The sequence below is a fragment of the Xyrauchen texanus genome, chromosome 49 (assembly GCF_025860055.1).
Source record: "Xyrauchen texanus isolate HMW12.3.18 chromosome 49, RBS_HiC_50CHRs, whole genome shotgun sequence".
Classification (NCBI taxonomy): domain Eukaryota; kingdom Metazoa; phylum Chordata; class Actinopteri; order Cypriniformes; family Catostomidae; genus Xyrauchen; species Xyrauchen texanus.
Window position 1 is genome coordinate 12,755,031 of NC_068324.1, and position 17,420 is coordinate 12,772,450.

General features: G+C 39.9%; 1 protein-coding gene across 1 annotated transcript in view; it reads right to left on the bottom strand.

The window, feature by feature from the left end:
* csk (C-terminal Src kinase) overlaps positions 1–16,696 on the bottom strand; it is a 52,374-nt gene extending 35,678 nt beyond the window's left edge. The window contains exon 1 of the mRNA XM_052123378.1: positions 16,222–16,696. The gene's annotated coding sequence lies outside the window, so the exon portion shown is untranslated. The remainder of the gene's footprint in view (positions 1–16,221) is intronic.
* Positions 16,697–17,420: the final 724 nt, after the last annotated feature.

Genomic DNA, 17,420 nt, shown 5'->3' on the forward strand with positions numbered 1-17,420 from the left:
CAGGACGGCCCTCAGATGTTGCATGTGCGCTGCCAATCATTGCTATAAATGATGATATCATCTAGATAAGCAGCGGCGTCGCGGTATCGCGGTCTGAGGATCCGATCCATGAGTCGCTGAAGCGTGGCTGGTGCCCCAAACAAACCGAAAGGAAGCGTTACGAATTGGTGTAATCCAAGCGGCGTGGTGAAGGCTGTTTTCTCGCGGGACATTGGTGTCAAGGGGATCTGCCAATAACCCTTTGTTAAATCCAGGGTCGAGTAAAATCGAGCAGTACCTAACCGATCGAGCAGTTCATCAACACGGGGCATTGAGTGCAGCGTCAAATTTAGACACCGCGTTGACTTTTCTGTAATCCACACAGAACCGAACAGACCCATCACTCTTAGGAACAAGAACAACCGGGCTGGACCAATCACTGTGGGATTCCTCTATTACGCCCATATCAAGCATTGCATCTAATTCTTCCCGAGCGATTTTCTTTCTATGTTCGGATTAGCGATAGAGGCGACAACGCACCACAGCGCCCGGTTCGGTCTCGATGTGGTGCTGTATGAGGTTTATGCGGCCGGAGAGGGAAAACACGTCCGCAAACTCCTTTTGTAATTCAGAAACCTCTGTGAGCTGCCGCGGTGAGAGTTGGTCTCCACAAGTGACCGGAGTGTTGAGATTGTAGTCTTTGTTTATCTCGGTCCGAGCTCCGCCCTCTCGGAACTACCGTGGCCAGCGTCACAGAGGCCGCCTCCTCCCTCCACAATTTCAGGAGGTTGAGGTGATAGATTTGGCAGCGCCCCTCTATCGGTGCAGTATAACCTCATAATCGAGATCCCCCACTGTCGTCGTGTGACCTCAAAGGGTCCTTGCCACTTGGCGAGTAATTTAGAGCTTCGATGTTGGGAGTAATCTGAGTACCTTGTCTCCGGTGCAAATTCCGTAGCCGAGCACCCCTGTCATACAGCCGGCGTTGGCGTTCTTGAGCTTGGAGCAAATGCTCTTGTGTTAATCGCCCCAGTGTGTGGAGCTTTGCTCGAAGATCAAGAACGTATTGAATTTCATTTTTGGCATTAGAAGGTCCCTCCTCCCAATTTTCACGGATGACATCGAGGACACCGCGAGCGTCGCCCGTACAGCAGCTCAAGCGGGGAGAACCCGGTGGAGGCTTGCGGGACCTCTCGTACCGCAAATAACAGGGGTCTAGCCACTTATCCCAATTTCTAAGCGTCATCGTGCGCGAATTTACTGAATCATGTTTTTGAGCGTTTTATTAAACCGTTCCACTAGGCCATCTGTCTGAGGATGGTAAGCGCTAGTCGTGAATCGATTTAATGCCCAAGAGCTCGTAAAGTTCGCGAAGTGTCCGTGACATAAAAGTTGTGCCTTGATCGGTGAGGATTTCTTTCGGAATCCCCACCGGGAGATTATCTTGAAGAGTGCCCCTGCAACACTACGTGCGGAGATGTTGCTCAGAGGCACTGCTTCCGGATATCGCGTCGCGTAATCCACTAGGACTAACACGGCGATGTCCGGCGTGCTGACCGTTCTAATGGCCCGGCGAGGTCCATCCCAATTCTTTCGAAGGGGACCTCGATTAATGGTAGAGAGCGCAAAAGCGCTTTTGGGGTGGCGGTGGGTTTACCAGCTGACATTCGCGCACGCGCGCACACCACCTGCGGGCGTCACCGCCAATGCCCGGCCAATAGAAGCGGGCTATTAGGCGGAGAAGTGTTTTTCGTTCCCCTAGGTGACCGGCCATAGGATTATAGTGAGCCGCCTGGAAAACCATTTCCCGGCGGCTCCGTGGAATCAATAATTGTGTTACTTCTTCCTTTGTTTGGGCGTCCTGCGTCACCCTGTATAGCGATCTTTAATAAGCGAAAAATCACGGATATGAGACGGCGACACCCGGCCGGAGTTGTTGACCATCGATTACTCTCACTTGGTCAAAGGCGTGCTTAAGGGTATCATCCCGCGACTGCTCCAAGGGAAGTCCCCTCCGGGAATTCCGGAGAGGAGGAGCGTCCACCTCGCCCCTTCCCACGTCACTTTCGGAGCAGTCGAGGGCGGCCCTGGCTCCGCCTCCCCGCCAAAGCATCGCACATCACACACCCCTTCACTCTCGCGCAGGACCCAGCCGCACAAACTCCCTCCAATAACTTTCTAAAATTCGGCCAATCCGTACCCAAAATTAGCGGATGGGTGAGGCGGGACTAACCGCTGCCTCTACACTATGTTTTCTCCCCTGAATTTGATCGCCAGAGTCACCACGGGATATTTGTGAATATCCCGTGTACACACCTTACCCTCACCAGTTTAGCTGAGCCCAAAGCCCGGGTTGAACCAAGCGTTGGTGGATGGTGGTCTGGTTACAGCCGGTATCCAACAAAGCTTGGTATGTACCCTGGATTCTTACCGAATCCGTGCACGCTCCAGCCCGATCGGGGCAGCCTGTGGAGCATCGGAGACCCGTACCACCGCCCCTATTTCCATCAGCGGGCACTGATCCCGGAAGTGGTCCGGGTCTCCGCACCTCCAGCAGACCGGCCCAGGCGCTGCGGCCGCACCCGTGCTGGCGAGCGCCCCACCTGAGGAGGAGAGCGGCTGAAGGATGGAGAAAGGGCTTGGTGGGCGTTCCCAAGACCGGGGAGCTGGGCGCTGAGCAGCTCCACGCCTGCGGGGGGCAGGAACGGACCCTGGGGAGAGAGCAGAGCGAGAGGGAAGAGGGGAGGGAAAAAAACAGGGGAAGACACAGGGAAAGGGGAGACAGACAGAGAGGGCTCATCCGCCCTCGGAATCGCCGCCATGTGGTCCTCCGCGAGTCGGACGGCTTCCTCCAGCGATGCCGGGCGGTGGCACTGGACCCACTCGGCCGTCTTCTGGGGCAAACGCTGAACAAACTGCTCCAGTACCACCTGGTCGATTAGTTCCTCGGCGCCGCGGTCCCTCGAGAGCAGCCACCTCCGACAAGCATCACGGAGCTGCTGGGCTGAATGCAAGCGGGCGGTCGGACTTATCAAGCTTCAAGGCCCGGAAGAGCTGGCGACTTTCTTCCGGGCTTCGACCAACCCGTTGCAAGATGGCCTTCCTCAGATCGGGATAAACCAGGAGGCTTGTTGCCGGCAGTTGTTGCGCCGCGAGCTGTGCTTCCCGGACAAGAGAGGGACTAGCCGGGCTGCCCACTGGTCTTGGGCCCACCCCAAACCTCCGCCGTTCGTTCGAACAGGTCGATGAATGCTTCTGGGTCATCTGCCGGCCCCATCTTCTGTAACGCGGGTGGGGGCAATGTGGCGTGGTGTCCGGGGTCGCGGCTGCGGCTGGAGCGGCCTCCTGGCTGAGGAGGCTCCGGATGGCGTGCCGGTCCTCTGCTTGAGCCCGCATGATCTCGAAGAACCGGCGATCCTGGTCTTGCCGGAGCTCAAGCAGGGATTGTTGGTGGCTCTGATGGAGTGTAGCGAGGGACTGGAGGACTTCCGTCAGCTGGGAGGACTCTATGGGGCGACTCTGTTCCATCATCAATTTTTCCGGGTTTCGGCACCAGTGTAACGACCTTCTCAAGGAGGACAGGGAAACTGGGGATCTGGCACAAGGTAAGTCTTTTAATGGTTCTTTATAATGTGCAACCATACACACACACACACACACGTAAGCACAGGAACGCTGAGTTGCTGCACGTCCGTCTCCCTCTGCTCTGTGGCTGCTGGCTTTTTATCCGCTCTCCTCGCTCTACTGTAATTAGAGACAGGTGTTAGACATAATTTAGCTCAGGTGAGAGCGCCCTTACCGCTTTCTCTCCCGTACGAGCGCTTGACCACGCCCCCGCTGCCACACCTACATAAATTTTTCTACATGCCTTTTCATTAGGGAAGTAGATCAAACTAAAAATGTATCAATATATTCTCATATACTATTTCCATATCATACCTATATAATAATTTGTCAATAAATATCCTTTTCAGCTAGTCCGGTTCATGTCAGGTGGCACACACAAGCCCTCAGCAAATGATGATAAACCTCATCAACCTCTAAACCAGTGAAAAAGTAGTACTAAACTGGAAAATGCGATCATCCTACAATAGCGCACTCAATCCAATGTTTACTTCTCACGCCGTCGCCAACAGACGGATTTGTTAGGTACAAATCTCCTGATTTCTTCGCACCATGGTGGGAAAAGGAACATTAACCGCATCAACTAGCCCAGATCTGCACGGTTTTGCGATGAGAACTGTTCAGCCCGATGGTGGAAAAGTTGCTAATGCTGATTATGCAAAATATAATTTCTTATTTGTTTCTTTTGATTTTGCACTAAAATAGGACTAGTACATTTTCTATATAGGTTTTGAGAATAACCCATTTGCACAACAGCAACTGGTGAAAGTCAAAGTCTGTTAAGTAACATACAGTAAGGTCTAAAAGTCTGAGACCACAAGTGAAACTTCTATTTTTCAATGTTTTCTAAATTAATACAATTTGATTGAAAGTTTGCACAAAATATACATACATTTCAGAAATGTGTTGTATTTTTTTACATCCCCCTTTTGCTGTAATCACAACATTTGAGCTGAGATAAACTCCACGAGTTTGTGCAAAACCTGGTGATGTTATCCCAGTATGCTTTGAGAATGTTCCAAAAAGCATTTTGTGTGCTTTAAAGCACAAAAATCTGACCTTTAGTATAAAGGAGTTAACATGGTCAATGTCACAAATTTGCACAATTAAATAGTTCAGAACCATAAATTGATAAATTCCCCCTATTTTTGTCATAACTTTCCTTGGTTTAAAATGTTTAAGATGCAAAAACATTGTTTATTTTCAGATTTAAATGAAAGAAATCCCAGTTTGACAAATTTTGACCCACACTGTAGCTTTAGTGCTAACATCTTCATGATTCTGCCCTAAAATAAGTCAGCATGCTAATGAAACTATGCATCCATCACACGAAATGTCAGACACTGTGATTTATTCAGTCATGCTCAAATGAAAGCATGTGGAGAGTGAGGCAGAAAGAGGAGTCAATGTCAGTAGGGGAGCCATGACTATTGCCTTCAGGCTACATGAGGAACTAGGAAACTAGCATCAATAAGAGAGAACAGAGACGTGATGTGCTCTGAGATAGAGGGCAGGCAAAAGCAGAATCCAGACTCCGAGCCTTTCATCCTTTAAACGCATCCACTTCACCATTAGAACCTATTAGATCAATCACAGCCTTGTGCGAATTACCCTGCTTATTCAATTCACACTTAATTATCATTAACTAATGTTTGGATGCTCTTCGATTCTCAATTTCAACCACAAACAAGGATCTTTCAGCATGTTAACAATTTAATGAGTACAGTCAGTTGGTTTGAAGAGGGCCATTGAGACACACGCTCTATTTTTAGATCAGTTGAGAAGCACTAGTGTCAAGGTGTGTACATGAGAATAGAAGAAAATTCTGAATTCTCATATTCAGCCTTAATTTGTGCATAATCTCATCTCATCATCATGAATTCCTCTTAAGAAAAGGCTTTGCTTCGATACAGGCTTTATTTTTGGTTAGAATATGATTACAAAGTATAGTTGTAGTATAGTGATTGCATAGTTATTGTATAGTAATAGTTCAGGCATTTGTTAATAAGTTGGCTCAAAAAACAGCAATGTGATCTCCAACTTAGCTGTTCTTCACCATTGACACAACAACAACAACAACAATGAAACCAGTCAAGAAAATGTCCTGGTCCAATTTTAATCCAAAATCAAAAGAAACTTTTGCATATAGAAAATTAAACCTTTTTACGGCAAGATCTTTTTACATAATTATTCACTGTCATTGTTTTCATGACAGTTACGCACATTTTACCAACCAATTCTCATATTCGCAGTGCAAAAAAAAAAGATTGTAATATTATGATTATGATATTCTCATTACCACAACATGAAACTATTCTTGTAAAATGAAACATCAAGTACTCCAAAGAAACAAATACGAATGGTCCTTACTGTAGACTTCTTTTCTACAGTTTTTTTTTTTATATTTAATATTTGGGAAATATGGGATTAAATATAACCTGGACATTTTCTTGACACTCACTTACAAAAAGTACCATACTACCATTTTTTTGTACATGTGTTATGGTATACAGTTTATCAAATTAACATTTAAAAACATCACTTCACCATTTAAAGTCCTATCACAAAGTATTTTTGTAAGGAAGTACCATAACAATACCATGTTTATTTGGTTATTTATTTTCATGTACCATAATGGTAGTACCACACTTTTAAAGGACCTTGGCGTACTATGTAAATACAATGGTAGATGAATAGAGTAAATCTTAAAGTACTACCATACAAAGTATTGTACAAAGTATTACCATCACTGTACTATGGGGCTTCCACCGTACATTTCCATTGTGTTGCTAAAGAAAATATACAGCATGTGTGATTGTGAGTAATAGCGAGAAAGTAAAATATTGAAAAGTAGCATTATGGTGGGCAAATCACACAACTTTTACTATCAGTGTGCTCAGGCAAGATCCAACAGGCTCAGAGATTCTGACTTCAGGTATTCTCCATGCCACCCCCCTACTACATTCTGCACAATAACAAAGATACAAATATTTCACAATATTAAGACAGAATTAAGCTTCCAATTCTATCATTTCATCTTTCCAAACACGTTACACAGCAAGACTAAAAGAGCCTCATTCACAGCAATGTCAATGACACTATGTCAACGCTGCAAACAATCAATGTGAAAAACGACTTCACTCCCAATATAAAGAATACAGACTGTAGATAGCTTCATTGAATTTATTATTGTTTATTAGAATTAAACACTACTTGTTTTATGTAACTGCACAGTAACATTGACACTGTGATGTTCTCTGTGAATGTCATTAACATTCATTTGTAATTCCTCAGTGTTGGAAGACAAAGCATTCCTATGATAATGATAATAAGCAATTGCAGTGTACAGCAGAATGCTTTAAATTAGAGATGTCCCGATTGATCGGCCGCCGATCAAAATGAGATGATATTCGTCTTAAATCCGTGATCAGCCGATCGTGCCTAGATTTAGGGCTGATATTTTTTGCAGCATGCAGGCAATCACACATACACTGCTCCTCTAATGAATGAGTGCTTTCTCAGACCTTGAAGCATGACAGAATGGCCTATGGAGGGTGAGTTGTTGGAAATTCTAAACATTCACAAATTTAAACTTTCAGATATGCAGTAACTGAGATGAATATGCCAGTTTGTTTTTAAAAATGTTTAAGAATTACATGTATTTGAATATTAATTTGTCCATTTCTAGAGTCGTTACGGTAGTTATTCGTACTCGTTGCACAGTGAACAGGAAATAGAGGCTGCTAACAGGTTTAAAAACAAATTAAACAACTAATAAACATGCAAATACTTGATACATGACGTGAGTTGTGACGTTGTGTTGAGTAATAGAGTCTGTTTGAGCAATCATGAACACTTTTAGCTTTACTCTCTTTAACATGTCAAAGACGTGCACTCTTCAGGTGCTCTCAATATCTCAGTCACTCATCCCAATTTAAATCAGATTAATGTTGGTCACAATACCACTAATAATAAATATAACTGTTTAACCTTCAATAATGACCCCGCGTCTTCATGCATTTGCTTAATTCGTGATTTGTGTAACAGTAAAACTCAAAGACAGTAAACAGACCATAGATATTAATGATTTCTCTCTGGAGCAGTTTTAGAGCTTGTTATGACTATATTTTTCTTAATTTTGAATGTATCTCTGCGCTGTGTGATGCTTTCATGGTTTTTACTGGTTGTCAGTTTGTCACAATGGCATTTTGATATTGACATTATAAACATTATTTCATTATTGTTGAAGTTGGGCCTGTTCAAGTGTAACTGTTTAAGCCACTTTTAAGTGGAATTGCGAAATTTCCAATTAGTTTTTTTATAGAATTAATTTTGTGTCGTGACTATTCAAGTCAAGCTGTTTACACCATTTATAAGTGTATATAAGATTTCTATTCATCCATACAGAACTCAGTGGATTTGTGATTTATTTTTCTACCTGAATATTAAAGTTAAAATAAGCTATTACACCATTCTAAGTAGAAGTTGATTTTAAATGTGAGTTTTATAAAAAATGCTTAAATGCATTAAGCTGAAGACATCTTTTAGTTAATTTGTTGACTTAGTTATTTTTGTAAACAAACCAAAAAAAACAGTCTGTAGCTCTATTAACTAGGCAAATACAAGTATCGGATCGGGACTCTGTATCGGCAGATATTTCATATTTAAATATCAGATAGGAATCAGGGGCCAAAAAAGCTGATCGGGACATCCCTACTTTAAATTATAAAATATTAAATATGATAGAATGTGACTTACTGTATGTCATGCATGAAAATTACCATGATCATGAAAGAACAACATGATAATGGTATAAATATACAACAGGCAAGACACCTGACTTCATGAAATACAGTTTGCTCTGTAATGACCACGACTTTCAATTCAGAACTTTCATAGAATTCGGAGTTTACAACTTGTAATTAAGAGCTCTAAACATGAAATTGTTCAGCCATGTCTTCCTGTTACACGGGGGTATAAATATGAGGTAACACACAGGCCAAATTCCCTTCATCAATCACAGTGGGTTAGACTAAAGAATATAGTTCTGATGTGCGGCAATGGAGATGTTAAGAATCGGCAATCGGATATATGGCATCATGGACATCAAATACCAACAGATAAAAATAAAAACCTTCCTGCCTCTGGCAGAAAGATTACAATGGGCCCTGGTTGGATCTTCCAGCAGGACAATGACCCAAAACAAACATCAAAATCAACACAAAATTGGTTCACTAACCACAAAATCAAGGTTCTGTCATGGCCATCCAAGTCCCCTGACCTGAACCCCATAGAATATTTGTGGGGTGAACTGAAGAGGAGAGTCCACCAACAGGACCTCTGAATTTGAAGGATCTGGAGAGATTCTATATGGAGGAATGGTCTCAGATCCCTTGCCAGGTGTTTTCCAACCTCATTAGGCATTATAAGAGAAGACTCAAGAGCTGTTATCTTGGCAAAGGGAGGTTGCATAAAGTATTAAATAAAAGAGCGACCATAATTATGGCCAATGGGTTTGAGAAAATATTTAATAATGAGATATTTCCCGTTTCAGTTGTTTTACTTTAATTAAAAGTTTAGATTTTTGTGATTTCTTTAAAATGAAAGATCAAAAGGATTCTTTGCTCCTACTTACTAAGGGTGCCAATTTGTTGTCCACAACTGTATATGAACATGTTTCAGTGATAAATACATTTATGTAATTAGAATTATTTATAATTTATAGTTAAAATCAAATACAAAAATACAGCAGCAATTAAAAAATGGCTTCTGGATGCAGCCAAAAGGAATGTATGTTCATCTATGCTCCAGACGAAAAGTGACATACATAACATTTTGATGGCTCCAGCACTTTAAAAATGTGAGGTCTGTGATGTTCTAGTTATACATGATGTTAGAGCCCAGTACTGGACTGGTTTAAACTAGACTGAATTTTGAAAATCCGTTATCACAAAATCGACACTTTCGTTTTTCTGACCCAATTCAAATCTTAATCATGGGCAAATGCTGAGACTTTCAAAAAGGTTATCTCGGTTTTATCCCAGCATGAGGGCTTCTGTGCACTAGATATTTGATTTAATATTCATTAACATTCTACAAACAAAAAGGATAAAAAGTGTTTTTATCTAAATTATGGAGTGCACACAATTGTGCACATACTGATATACTGTGTAACTTGAATGCATTTAAGAAAGTCAGTCATACAAATAATGAATAAAATAAATGACCTAAAAAAATTGGGTTTTTTTTTTAACTATCATTTTAAATCAGGCTGTGAATTCTGGGCAGCAATGAGAGGTGTCTGTATCACATGTCAGACTGTACACTGTAATAAATGTCTGTAATAATAACGGTAAAAGACTAAAAATACTACAGTAACATTTTTTTAAATTGGTTAATGATAGTTACTATAAAATATACGTTAACATTTTATATATATTTAAAAAGACAATACATGTAGTATTACTGTAAAATGTTGTAAAATTTTTATTTTTTAGACTTAAAAAGTAGGATTCTCCCATATAATGTACTGTTAAATTTTATATTATAATTAACAAGAGTACGTTTTACGGTAAATTATTGTTAAAATTACGGTAAAAAAAGTAATAGGGTGTTCTAATAGGGTGTTCCCAGAATTCCCTGCGTGACCCATTACATTTAAATATATTCTATGTTAATAGTTATGTTTCTTCTTATTATCATTTATGTGTGTTATATTTGATGTAGTTTAGTTCATGTATATTGCATAATTTTAATTTCACATGTTACCCTGATGGTGTTTAGTGTTTGTGTGAGTGACACTGAGCACTGTCTCTACATGTTTATTGGTCATTGCTCTTGGAAGAGACACTATTGATGAACTTCATGTCATCATGTCTCTTCTATAATTGCTACAGTGATTAACGATACATTATAAAGTGAAAAGCTGACTTTTACAGTTTCAGAAGTTTAATAAATTAAGTTTCTCATTTAATAATATAAACAACGGTACTGCACCATAAAATAAACCAGTTTTAAACTAAAAAACATATACAGGTTGTTCTGTAAAGTTGTTCATATTCCTACTGTAATTTTTTTTACATAATTATTCTGGCAACCACAGCTGCCAGTTTTTTTTTTTTTTTTGACATAAGTGTTGACATAACTGGTGTTGACATAACTGGAGCAGTATTTTAGATTAGGGAAATAGTAAAAGGAGCTAAATAAAATAGCAATGCTTTTATTTCTGCAGCAAACATGCAAAAAGAGTGCAGCAGTAAACCACAAAACCTTTTTTTTAGCAAGCAAAAAACATAGCAGCTAAAAAGGATGTAAATGACAGTCCGGATTACCCCCGAAAAACACATATCACAGATAATAGAGATCTCATGGATACTTCAAATGTTGTAGATGCAATGAAGCACAACTGAGGAGCTTTTTGCAAGTGTGAATAAAAGAAAACAGGATGCCTTGCACTGATGCTTTTCAAAGGAGGGGCTCTGCTTTAAACTGTCATATAAAGTGCATTCAGAAATGTTGTTCACACTTTGTTATGTTGCAGCCTTATGTTAAAATGCTTTCAATTATAATTATTTTTCACATCAATCTACACTCCATACCCCATTATGACAAAGCAAAAACCAGATTTGTGATAACTTTGAAAATGTTTTAAAAGGGAAAAACTTTGACATAAGTATTCAGACCCTTAACTCAGTACTCAGTTGAAGCACCTTTGGCAGTGATTACAGAATCCATTATATTTGGGTATGATGTGACAAGCTATGCACACCTGGATTTGGGGATTTTCTGCTATTCTTCTCTGCAGATCCTCTCAAGCTGTCAGGTTGAATGGGGACCGTTGTTGGACAGCCATTTTCAGGTCTCTCCAGAGATGTTAGATTGTGTTCAAGTTTGGGCCACTCAAGGACATTCACAGAGTTGTGCCTAATTCACTCTTGCGTTATTTTGGCTGTGTGCTTAGGGTCATTGTCCTGTTAGAAGGTGAACCTTTGACCCAGTCTGAGGTCCTGAGCACTCTGGACTAGGTTTTCATTAAGTAAATCTCTGTACATTGCTGCATTCATCTTTCCTTCAACCCTGACCAGTCCCCAAGTCCCTGCCATTTAAAAACACCCCTACAGCATGATGCTACCATCACCATGCTTCACCATTGGGATGGTATTGCGCAGGTGATGAGCGGTGCCTGGTTTCCTCCAGATATGACGCTTGGAATTGAGGCCAAGCAGTTCAATCTTAATTTCATCAGACCAGAGAATCTTGTTTCTTACTGTCTGAGAGTCCTTTAGGTGCTTTTTTATGTGTCTTGCATGGAGGAGAGGCTTCCGTCTGGCCACTGCCATAAAGCCCAGTGTGGAGTGTTGCAGTGATGGTTGTCCTTCTGCAAGTTTCTCCCATCTCCCCACATGATCTCTGGAGCTCAACCAGAGTGGTCAGCTCTAGGAAGAGTCCTGGTTGTTCCAAACTTCTTCCCTTTAAGAATTACGGAGGCCCCTGTGCTCTTGGGAAACTTCAATGCAGCTGACATTTTTTTTGTAGTATATTTATATAAAATTCATTTTCATTTATTTATTATAACATCATCTTTTTTTAAATGTCCTTATTATAACTATAAACTTTATCTCTCTAGTTTTATATTCTCTCTTTAAGGATTTTTATTTACATTCCTATTCACAACTGATAAGAAAACAAAAAGAAAATATAAAGAAAAAAATAAGAGCAAAATGGCTTTATAAAATTAATACATTTAACAACCTAACAAATTCATTATTTGAATCAAACTTAACAAAATGTTGTGTTTGCTTTAACTGCTTAATTTTTACATGACACATGTATATTTATACAAACACATATACATAATACAATGCTCCTTCCTATCAACCTATTCTTTAATACTTTTTAAACATTCTGTTAATTGTTTTACACAATTTTAATTCCTTTTTTTTTTTTTAGCTTAAATACAACTGTATTTGTAGGTAAACCATAATAACCACAAAATTATGATTTTTATTACCATAGTTTTAATTTTTCTGTATTATTATTAAGATTTTACTATGAATATCAGGGTTAAAATGTGGTTACTGTAGTAAGAACTTGGTAAATGTATTGCGAGGGCATGCAAATCTATTGCGGGAGAACGAAAAATATTGGGAGGACACACAAAACTTATTGCGAGGGAACACAAACAATTGCGAGAGAATGCAAAACATTTTTTTAAGTGGCAGTAATTAAAGAATAACTTGAAGAAAATGTGTAACACATACTGTTTGTAGGCAACTATGGCGGGGTATCACCAGCCACCTCATGATACAATACTCATTGCGATACACATCATGATTTTATCGTGATACATCGCAGTATTTCAATCGCATCTATTTCAATTTCAATTTTAATTTAAATGAATTTGGGTATATTTCAGTTATAATGTCCATTTTACTTACATACAGTATGAAAGAAATGATCTAATCAGCTAATGCTGTTATTCAATATACAGGGGACCTTCTAACTTGTTAAATTACAGATTTTATCATTAGTTTATCATTTTGGTGACATTTTAGATTATTTTTTTATATAGCCCATATATTGCATCAATATATATGATGTATTGAAATTGGATATATTATATTGCATATATACATTATTTTGTTACATTTACCTAATTTGTATTATTTATAATTATTTACTTCGATATGTAGCAGTGCTAAAATGGCACTGTCTCTTTAAAAGCTATGGCAGGGACTTTTGTTTGTTTGTTCGAATGGATTCTTAACAGGATTCATACTATGTGTGATTAGAATTAAAAGTTTCTTTTGTTTTTGATAAATAACTAACTGTAGAGAACAGATAGGATATTAAAGGAGATCTAGATCCACTTGCTTGGATCTAGTCTTTGGAAATCACACAGAAAGAGTCAATAAAAATTTGACTACCAGTGTGCAGTGAAAAGATCTCGGTGCTGAACTTCTTCGCCACTACACCACTGAAGCACTGGTGAGTGAAATCTACAAAATGTACCAGCCAGTGGCTGATCCCAGACATTTTTTGTAGCATATGGGAAGTATCTGCACATTTATGATTGTAAGGGATTGCAGATAGAAAGAGCGATCTTGGCATTTACAAAAATTGACTTCGGGATCGTACAAATGAAGAATGCGAGAGAGAGGTCCAGCATTTCCATCAGAGCAATTGTGAATCCTGCAGGATCAGTTTCAGTCTATTTCATGCCTCATAGAAGTAGGGCTGGGCGATAAAATGATATCGATATATATCACGATAAAGAAAATCCACGATAAGCTTTTGAGGAATTTTCGATATTTACTGCGTGTGGCTAAAACATAAGCAGTTCGGCTTTCTCAGGCTGCGTTTCCACTGGGGCGGAAGAAATCCACTCAAAGGCGCTCACAGCGCTAGGAGAGAGCTTGCTCCGCACCGCTGCCAATCCTATGATCCACCTTTCGAGCATGATGCTCGGCTTTCATAGTAATGAATTGAAAACGCTCTCAGCTTCGCTCACAATGCACCAGTGGTAACGTAGGGTCAGACTGGATGAACTTGCTAATGCTAGCTGCCTTGCTAACAATTAGGTTACTTCAGACACCAGATTGATTCCATCTGCACCGCAAGACTTCATGACAACGGTTGCACTCTCTCATTGTCTCTAGTGAAGAGTGCGACAGAACAACAGTGATGTGGACAACAGCTCTGATCTTTCTGCAATGTAATCTTGAATATTGTTCTCTAGCACCAAACATGCATCATTTCTGCCCTGTCCCGCTCCGCATGCGTTGCCTCTTTTCCCTGCATGTGTGTAGACATGAAGCGCCGCATGAGTTAAAATGGTTTCAAAGCACCTTTTAGACCAAAACGTTTTTCCCTTCTAAATGCATCTTTATTAATCAGCATGTTACGAGCCTTTAATAATAAACAAATCGATTTCTGTTCTAATTTTGAGAAAATTTACTTAAAATTACTAGTTGGTAGACTAGTCTCTCACTTTAATGAAATTTGAAAAAAATAAAAACTTTTTCTACATTTTCTCTCGGGACACCCCTGAACCCACATTCAGCATCATTCCACAGTCACAAGGGCTTCTATACCCCCATACTTGGGTATCTGAATCTAAAGAAATATAAAAAATATTTAATTTGAATGTAAATTTGTTGAATTCCAACAAATACTGGACTGCTGTCACAATGCTTCAGAACAAACAGATGGTCTTTTAAAATTAATTTTCAATTGATAAACTATAAAATCATTTTAATATTTTGGTGAAAGATCCCACAGACCCCACAGCTTTGGCCATCTCTGGACCCCCTGTGCAGTTTTGTAGAGACTATTTTGACTGTTTAGAATAATTTTTTTTCTTCTTTTCTTCAGTCAACTTTGAAATAAAAACAAAAGAAAGTGCAATGTGTAAATGTATATCGTGATAAATACCAATATCGAACAATATGAAAAAGATTATCATGATAACAATTTTGGCCATATCGCCCAGCCCTAGCAGGAGGAAGTGACTATGGATTTCAACCCTTCTAAATGCATCTCTCGTGCATTAATAATAATGATTCTAAAAACACACGGAGGCGTTTTGCGCCATATTAAGAACATGATTTGAATAACTGCCCTTTTGACTTTGGATATTTTTCTCTTTTAAATGTTATGAAAAGTTCTAGTAATTATTTTGGTTACAAAGCATAACTGACTCATTTGCACATGCTTACATGCAAATACGTGTACTGTTGTAATTCATGTTACCTTGGAGTCCAATAACAACTTGGTGTTTTAGAGAAAGTCCAGCAGAAAATGTATGAGTGAACCAAATTCTGGTCCAATTATATACTTAGACACTGGGAAGCATTCTCCCAAGACTCAAATTCAAATGCTGTTATTAGACACTCTTGGGATGCCATGACAACATAATCCCTGAATAATGCTGCTGATGTGGAAAAGCATTGGTGGATTCAGGATTGACAAAGGAACAATGCACCTCAATTTGGGTTTTTGCAAATGTACAATCCTATTTCCTATCCTCAAAGCATTCTGCCTACCCAATCTATAAGAACAGTCTTTTAAAATGCATCTTGGCAGCATACTTTACTTAAAGGGATAGTTCACCCAACAATCCATCATCACTCACTCGATCACCCTTAACCCATACATAGTCTTTCTTCGACGGACCACAAAAAGAGATGATAGGCAGAATATTAGTCTCATTCACCATTCTCTATCATTGCATCTTTATTTTCCCCCCTACAACTGAATTGTGACAAAGTATATCAGTACTTAATATTCTGCATAACAACTCCTTTTCTGTGTCTCCCAATGGAAGACAGAAAGTCATATATGTTAACAAGGTTTTGTTAAGATGATTAACAAAACATGACGTACCAACAGAGACCTGTTTTGTCTCATTCCAGCCTCTCAAGTGGTTCTTATTTGGACAGCTGTGAAGCAGACCCATTGCACTTAATGTTGTCCAATATTCTAGAATACAATGCACACATTCTTGGACATGCAATAAATTGTGGGACTGAGCAAGCAAAGAGACGGCAAAAGAGTTTTTAAAAAACAGCCAGTGGAAGGTTGGCCAGTATGTTGGCATAATAAAAGAGATTACTGTACCTAGATCTACTGTTGATGCAACCGTTGGTGTCCGAATGTCTAAAAGTTGGGGATGTTTTACGGTTGTCCACTTAGTCCATGTATACAATAAAGGGTCAAACCCACCAGAAGATCTGGGTTCAGATGGACCAGCGTTCTGCATTCAATGAAACTGATCTCCCAGAGAGCTTGAGTCCTCTAACATCAATGCAAACAAAAGATGATCGGCTCGTCCGTGCATGCAAATATAACCAATAAACCGTTACGGCGGTTGAATGCGTTTTTGATATAAAAGCAGAGCGCGTGTAAAAAAAACTGCGCTTCAACTAAAAACTCAACTGTTGCGGTGTTTTACCGGCCAGTGAAATCGATAAAGGCGAGCCGCCTGAGGCGAGCCGTTTTTAAGCGTTACGGAAGCGCAGCACACCCAAGGGCTACAGCTGTGTTTAACGCAGGCCCTTGAAAATGAAACGCACTTCTTCAGACAGCCCGTGTTTTGTACGCATGCGTCTGTTAGAAAAAGCGCACAACTGGGCCCAGCGTTGCGCAAATTTAAGAACGCTACTACAGTGAATGCGTGGCTTATGAATATTAATTACGTGACGTTTGCCCTTCTGATTTGCTGAAAAGCAGATGTTATTAAGTGGGCGGAGGTTAACTGGCAAAATAACGTAAAATATTAGATTCCGTTCACACCAAACATGATTTTACGTCCGTCTTTGCTTTTCATATATATATATATATATGATATATGCGTTTTTCATAAAAGACGTCCGTCCTGCGTGTATATATATATATATACACGCAGGACGGACGTCTTTTTTCAGTTGTTCCGCGTCTCGCTATGTTTTAGATTCTATATCAAGTTAAAAATTATTTAAACCGATAAAAACGTGTCTCGAGACAGCTGCGTTGTTAATTCGTTGCGCTCTAATTAGCATTTTTTTTTTTTTAGCCCCAAGAACGGCCCTCTAGAAGCACTCATCAATATCTTAATGAGGATACGTATTTGAATGCTACTTAATATTTATAGTGAGCCTAATTCATTTTAATGAGCTCAGCCTCCGCCGACGGTACATTTGAGAGGACTGTAGCGACAGTGCGCGTTTCTACAAAGAATTACAACGTTAAATACATTAACTGTTAAATTCCACGTTGGGCTGCAACACAACGTATGCTTGGATGCAAAACTTAAAGTAAACCACTTAAGTTTGTTGTAT